Source organism: Phaseolus vulgaris, chromosome 11 (assembly GCF_000499845.2).
Source record: "Phaseolus vulgaris cultivar G19833 chromosome 11, P. vulgaris v2.0, whole genome shotgun sequence".
Lineage (NCBI taxonomy): Eukaryota > Viridiplantae > Streptophyta > Magnoliopsida > Fabales > Fabaceae > Phaseolus > Phaseolus vulgaris.
Window position 1 is genome coordinate 14,391,859 of NC_023749.2, and position 6,513 is coordinate 14,398,371.

A 6,513-nucleotide genomic window follows, 5' to 3' on the forward strand; every position below is an offset into this window, starting at 1 on the left:
CATTAATCATCTATAAAATTGCTGCTCTGTTATTTACATTATTAGGTTATTTATATATTGTTGTTCTATTATCAGTCTTAATCCTATGAAATTCTCTTTTTAAATATTTAATACAGTGACATATATATACTTACAACTCCGATTCAAGAATTCTATAATCATACTTAAACAACTCTATAACAATTAGTTTACGAGTTCACTGATAAACTAAATCTAACAAGTACATAGATACATACATGTATGAAAAATAGAATGGATAAACACCATAAAATGAGGGGATGAAGATAAATGATAAACTTAGTTTACATTATAGAGGTGGCAAATACTGAAATAAGAAAGAGAAGAGCACGTGATTAGATGAGGGTACTGGCGGAGGAAGAATGGGATACAACTAATGATATGTTGCAAACTTACACTTCTCAAGCTAGGAGTTTGCACCAAGGCTATTGAGCAAATTATCCAAAGTATTCCTTTTCAGCAAATTAAGCTCCCATTGAGCTCGTACTTCTTCCCTTGCAACCCCAATCAACAAATTATCAACTCTATAGCAATATGCTTCCAGTTTCCAGATCAGCTCCATAAAGCACCTGGAAATGATAGAAAATTAAATGTAAGCAGAACAACATATAATAAGGGCAACAAATAGTGCCATTATTCACCCCCATTCTGGAGCATCTTCCTCTTCATATTACTTTGAACCCTTGACATTTTTCTCATTGAATCATGATTCTGAAGTTTGTTAATCCTCTGTACACGTGTAGAAAATTTAGAACCCTCCCATGTACTTTTTCCTGGAGAGGACAAGGGGGTTTCCAAGATGGTGGAACAATGCGGCAAATTCCATATGGCTCAGCCCTGGACCGAATTCTTGATATATATTTCAAAGTATCTTGAAACTCCTGCATAAAAATGAGAAGTTAGAGGTGTGATTTTCTGATAAAGCCAACTGAACTAAGCAGAACAGTGGTATGGACAGAAGTGAATTCAAATGTGCCATAGGAACTGCACAAGACCTCTTTAGTAGGGTAGAAATCAGGAGCATCCTCAATATTTGGCCTTTGAGCCTCTTCTGGTCACCAGCTGGCAATAACTTGTCGGAAACTTCAATTGTCAATTACTCTTCACGCAAGAGAGATCCCCAATAACACCTATTTTATAATGAAGCAACTCATATAATATATGATAAAATTACCAACTCAAGTCCATTGTTGTTATTGCAATAACCAGCTCAATTATGAGCAGGTAGATCAAGCCACTTCTATTTTAAAATTCAATAAAGGACCATCCCAATTCATAAAACTTGGCAATACATTTTCTCTTAATAAATCCATCTTTCAAAGAAATTAAGGTATGTTTATACTAAGTTATTAACATAATAGCAAGAATAAAAGAAACGATAGTAATAGAGGAGAATGGAGGCAATTATAGTTAATTCATGAATAATGAGGCTAATAATAATTTCTAACAGAAATAAATCATGTATATTTTATAAATAGACCTTTTGGAAATTACTGCAATCTAGACATCCATGGATGACTCTCAGAGGAAGACAAGCTCTTGAGGAAAAATTCTGCATTAACATTCATATGTAAGATACTAACCAGAATACAATGCACTAAAATATTTAAGAAATGTTGAGCATTGTATTCAAAATCAAGATATAAAACAATATGAGACAGACTTGATCAAGCCGCTCACAGTCAGAGTCTTCATCTGAATGGTTCTCATATTGTCCATAATTAATCCATGGTCTTCAGCCAAGGGATCTAGGAACCTTTGCAGTTTCACGAACTTGAACATCATTTTCCACCCGAGTTGATAGTGATTCAGAAGCACTCGTAGAGGTTGAACAATTGGTCATGTTTTTATCTAAAAAAGGAATTTAAAATATCTTTGCCTTAAAAAAAATTACAATATTAGTTCATGCTAACCTGGTAAGGCGATAAAGGCATCTGAATGCTTGGCCATCTCTGCCTTCCTTTGATGCATTGTATTCTCCCAAAATCATAGCTCCAAATCTCAGCAACCAACTTAATATCATCTATAACCTTTACTTCTCCGAATGTTTCACCAGTTAGCTGCAAAAGGAACCAGTGCACAGGGGATGGAACAGATAATAAGATCAACAAAGTAAAGAGAAAAGGAGCAGCTAAACAATTATGAGAGTTGAAGGGTTGTTTATTTCATGCTTTACCTAGCTATACAGACATCAATAATTTATAATCCAAGGGATTGAAACTAAAAACCAAAAACAAAACCAACAGAAAAAAATTTCGAGCCAATGAAAGAAAACCTGCAGAGGGAAAAGATGCTGAACTTAAAAAGATATCACTAGCAAACTAGTCTCTAAAATATCTAGTTATCCTGATATATTTACCATTGATTTATTTCCACAATCAAGTCACATATAAACATTAAGGATTTTCTAGAACAAAAAGTATGACTCTTAATAGCCATAAAATTATACTTACGCAAAAACAACAAGAATATGCATATCAGGTAAAGGATTACAGGAAACACAAGCTTCATCAATGTCCCACCGCCTAAGACATCTGCCAGTTTCAACCTCCCAAATATGGATAGTTTCATCACTTGAATTATCCCTCCTTAATTAAGAGACCCATATCCATCCCTTAATTGAGACAACAATATATATAATTAACATTCATACCTGAAGTCATCCATTGACCTGAAGCTTAAACAGAAATTGAAACCAACCAAGCAATGCTCCACCAGTGGCACACCAACATGTTCAAAAATATCGATCTGAAAAACAGGATCCCAAAGCGCATCAAACACCGAAATCAATAATTCTGAAGAAGATAAAACCATGGTTTTAAACTGTGGTTTCATCACAGTCCTTGTGGCCAAAATCGCGTTAAGGGAACATTTCTTTCAAGCCAAGGATAAAACAAAAGAACGATATTGATCATAACTAAAAATAGAAACCCTACCTGAAACCCTGCCTGAGTAGCATAAGTGTCAGCAACGAAATCGAAGGTGAAGTTGTGTCCATTGCTGGACAACGAATCATTGGAAACCTTCTGAACAGTGGGATCTCCTTCGTCCTTGTCGGGACAGAGCGGCCTCATCCTCACAATAACCTACGACAAAGGCAAAGCCATAGACAATATTTGCTTCACAAATTAAGAACAACGATAGATTGTACACGGTTTTGAACAATAGATTTCGAATATAGAGTTTAGGGCGCGCGAGCACAAACCTGAACAAACGATTGATTGTGTTGAATCCTTGCGCGAAGGTGGCGATGGCGAACCCGAGAGTGAGCGTTAGTTTCGTGACGAACAGAGGGTTTCGTGAGAGGACAGAGGCGTTAGGGTTTCGTGTGGAGCAGCCTGATAGAAGAGGCGTTAGGGTTTCGTATGGAGCAGCCTGATAGAAGAGGTGTTAGGGTTTCGTACGGAGCAACCTGATGGAAGAGGCGTTAGGGTGTGAAGCAGAGAAAGGGAAGAGGCGTTAGGAGTGTGGAGGAGAGAGAGAAGAGGTGTTAGGCAAAGCAAATTTTCAAAAAAAAAAAAAAATTCTAAGGGAAAGTAAGTTTTCAAAAAAAAAATCCAATTTCCATGTGAAAGCAAGTTTAAAAAAAAAAGAATAATGAAAAATGGTGTGTGGAGGGAAAAAGCTGGGGAACTTTTTTTTTAAGGATAATTGCGACAGTTAAAAATGACATATTATACTGAAATGACGTATTATGCAAAGATAATTGTGGCGGTTAGTCAAATAACGTATTATACTGAAATTTGTGGCGGTTATTAATAACCGCCATAATAAAACCGTCATTTTTTATACTGTTTTTTGTAGTGCATGTAGAAGGGTAAACCTTTTTGGTTGATTTATTTTTAATTCCCCATTGAGTATGAGGTTTTGATCAATAAAAGTTTCGTTTTTTTTTAATGATCTGTAGGAGATGTTTTAATCTTCTAATCTCTTGGAAAACTAGTTTTTCTGAGAGGTAGTACTTGAATGCACGATTGAGAGTATTCATTGTCTTAAACTTGGGTTTCTTAGTTAGTTCGCATTGTTCTAATTAATTTCTTGGACACATGATTCAAGAGAGATGAGATAAGCATTCCCATAAAGTATACGAATGGAACAAAGTGGATACTGATTAAACTAGTAGGCACAGGCTTTATTGGTAAGTTTCACTTTGAATCAAATTGATGCATGTTCAATTTGGTTTAACTCTGTTTGAGGATTGAGAAAAGAATAATCTTTAGAGAACCTATGAAGAATTCAATGGTGGAAAAATTGGGGATCAACTATTTTTTATTTGTTGTTTTAATAATTAATTTGATATTCACTGTTAAACAAATTAAAAAACCTTTTTTTTATCTTTATTGTTATTGTTATCTTTTCTTACTTGAAGATAGATTTTGAACATTGATTTACTAATTTTACGATTCGATTTGTAGGGAGACGACTTGGGGTCATTTGACCACAATTGTATTATCATCTTTTTGGCGTTTTATGGACTATCACTGCATTAGATGGACTCCGTTGGAATAATTTTAATTTGATTGTCAAACGTCAACTATCAATATTACACAACAAGGATGCAAGTTTTTACGCGATAATGTCCATTAGACGACATCTGTAAGCGTTGTATTCCAAGGTATAATCAATGCAATGTAAACATTCATTTCACTTATGATATACACCATTGCTTGAATGTACCAATTAATTTAATTGTCAACTCTTTTTAATTTAAATAGTAAACAAACAATAAATTCCATTATAGTGAAACTAATACCATTTTCATTCAAGACAACGACGTATTGCCAATTATAAAAAGGATTACCAAAATAACGTAAAAAAACTACATATGGTGTTGATGCCTTCTGACGCTTTCCTTGGTGGCTCCTCGAGCTAGCATCAAGGTTGTGTGTCCTTTCCCATGCACGACCTTCAACCTTCATCCAGCATGAGTTGCAACATCTTTGCAATCCTTTGACATATACTCTTCAACAATAAATGGAATTATATTAAACTGAAATCAACATATATAAACCATAAATAATTTTAAGCACCAAATTCATACCATAACAGGATGGCTAGTCTGAGTCTTAGAGGACCCACTGATGGAAGAGGGCCAAGCACCAACCCAAAGGAGAGCCAAACATCAAGACATATTGGGCCAACTACAAGGGCCATGGCTAAGAGGCTTGAAGAGGATTGGAACACTGCTACTGATGGCAGAGAGACTTACCTCTACATGTTCCAAGTTGTCCAAATTCAAGCGTAGCATAGTCTTTAAATTCTTGTCAAAGTAGCATAGGAATTTTCTTTGTAAAATTGTTTAATTGTAATTAGGTTGAATGTAGGCATCTAAAAACCAACCTAAGTTAGATTAGGGTTTCTAGAAACACCTAATCTAACTAAGGTAGATCATTTAAACCTAATTGAAGCACACTTAGTCATAGTTACCATGTGAGCTACAATTAGGCGCCAACTTTCAAACCTTTAGGTTTTGAATTTCCCACCATTTGCCTTGGCCATTTCCGTTCCTCCTTGGCTATAAAAGGAGGAGCCTACCTCATGTATTTTGAAGATTAATTCATTAGTGAAATGCTGCCAATTTTGTGCCATTCTCACTCTTTGCCTAAAACCTCTTAGGATTAGGCTCTTAATCTTCTTACCGTCACCTTCCAAGTGAGATGGCCTCACCACTCACTCTTCATACTTAGCATGCACCTTCAAGGAGTCCAGCTCTCTACGTGAGATCCTTGTTCCAGCTTCAATCCATGGAGCTTCTGCAAATCACCTTCAAAACCGCAAAGAAGAAGACACAAATCCATCATTTGGTATCAGAGCTATGGTTCTAAAAGAGCTAAGTGTCTTCTTTCATTTTTATGTTTGTGTTCTTCTTATTTCCGTGTTGTTCTTCAAATCTTCATGTTGTCTTGCTGTTTTTTGCATTTTAATTTGATTTAGGTGCTGTTTGAAGAAATTCAATCGGTGCATTGTGTTCAAATTGTTCTTGAGCTTCTAATTTTCACATTTGTGTAGGAATCCATATAGAATTGTGTTGCTGTTTTGTTTTTAGTTTGTTTGAGTCTTGTTTGCAATTCTATTCGGTTCATTATATGTTTCTTGAGTCATTTTAATTTCTAAATCCAATTATGTTTTGTCTAAGTCATGTTTCTCCTAATTTGTCATCAATTCCATGTAGTGTTGATTTTGTTGATGATTTTGGTTTCTTGATTTGATTTGAGTCCAGATTTATAATTTTGTGTTTATTGATCCTTTGGTGCATTTTTCTTATAGTTTGAGTTCATATTTGTATGTTAGATCCATACAAATTCATATACATTCACTTCATTGTGTTTTTGAAGTTCTTCATTCTATTTTTTTTAAATTCCAGAATTAGGATTACTCTATTTTTTTCAAATTCTGTGCTGGCTGTTTTTTTGTTATGAATTTTGAAATATGTTGAAGAAAAATTATGAAAATCTGGATCTATACAGTTTGATGTGTTAGAAAATCAAGAAAAAA

The 6,513-nt window shown here is 34.8% G+C and overlaps 1 long non-coding RNA gene across 1 annotated transcript; it reads right to left on the reverse strand.

The window, feature by feature from the left end:
- Positions 1-239: 239 nt before the first annotated feature.
- Positions 240-3,824, reverse strand: LOC137833340 (uncharacterized). Its single transcript, XR_011084697.1, has 7 exons — positions 3,224-3,824; positions 1,932-3,104; positions 1,682-1,835; positions 1,499-1,570; positions 1,014-1,148; positions 693-899; positions 240-587 (listed from the first exon to the last, which is right to left on the reverse strand). It is a non-coding gene; the product is annotated as an uncharacterized lncRNA (long non-coding RNA).
- Between the last annotated feature and the right edge of the window lie 2,689 nt (positions 3,825-6,513).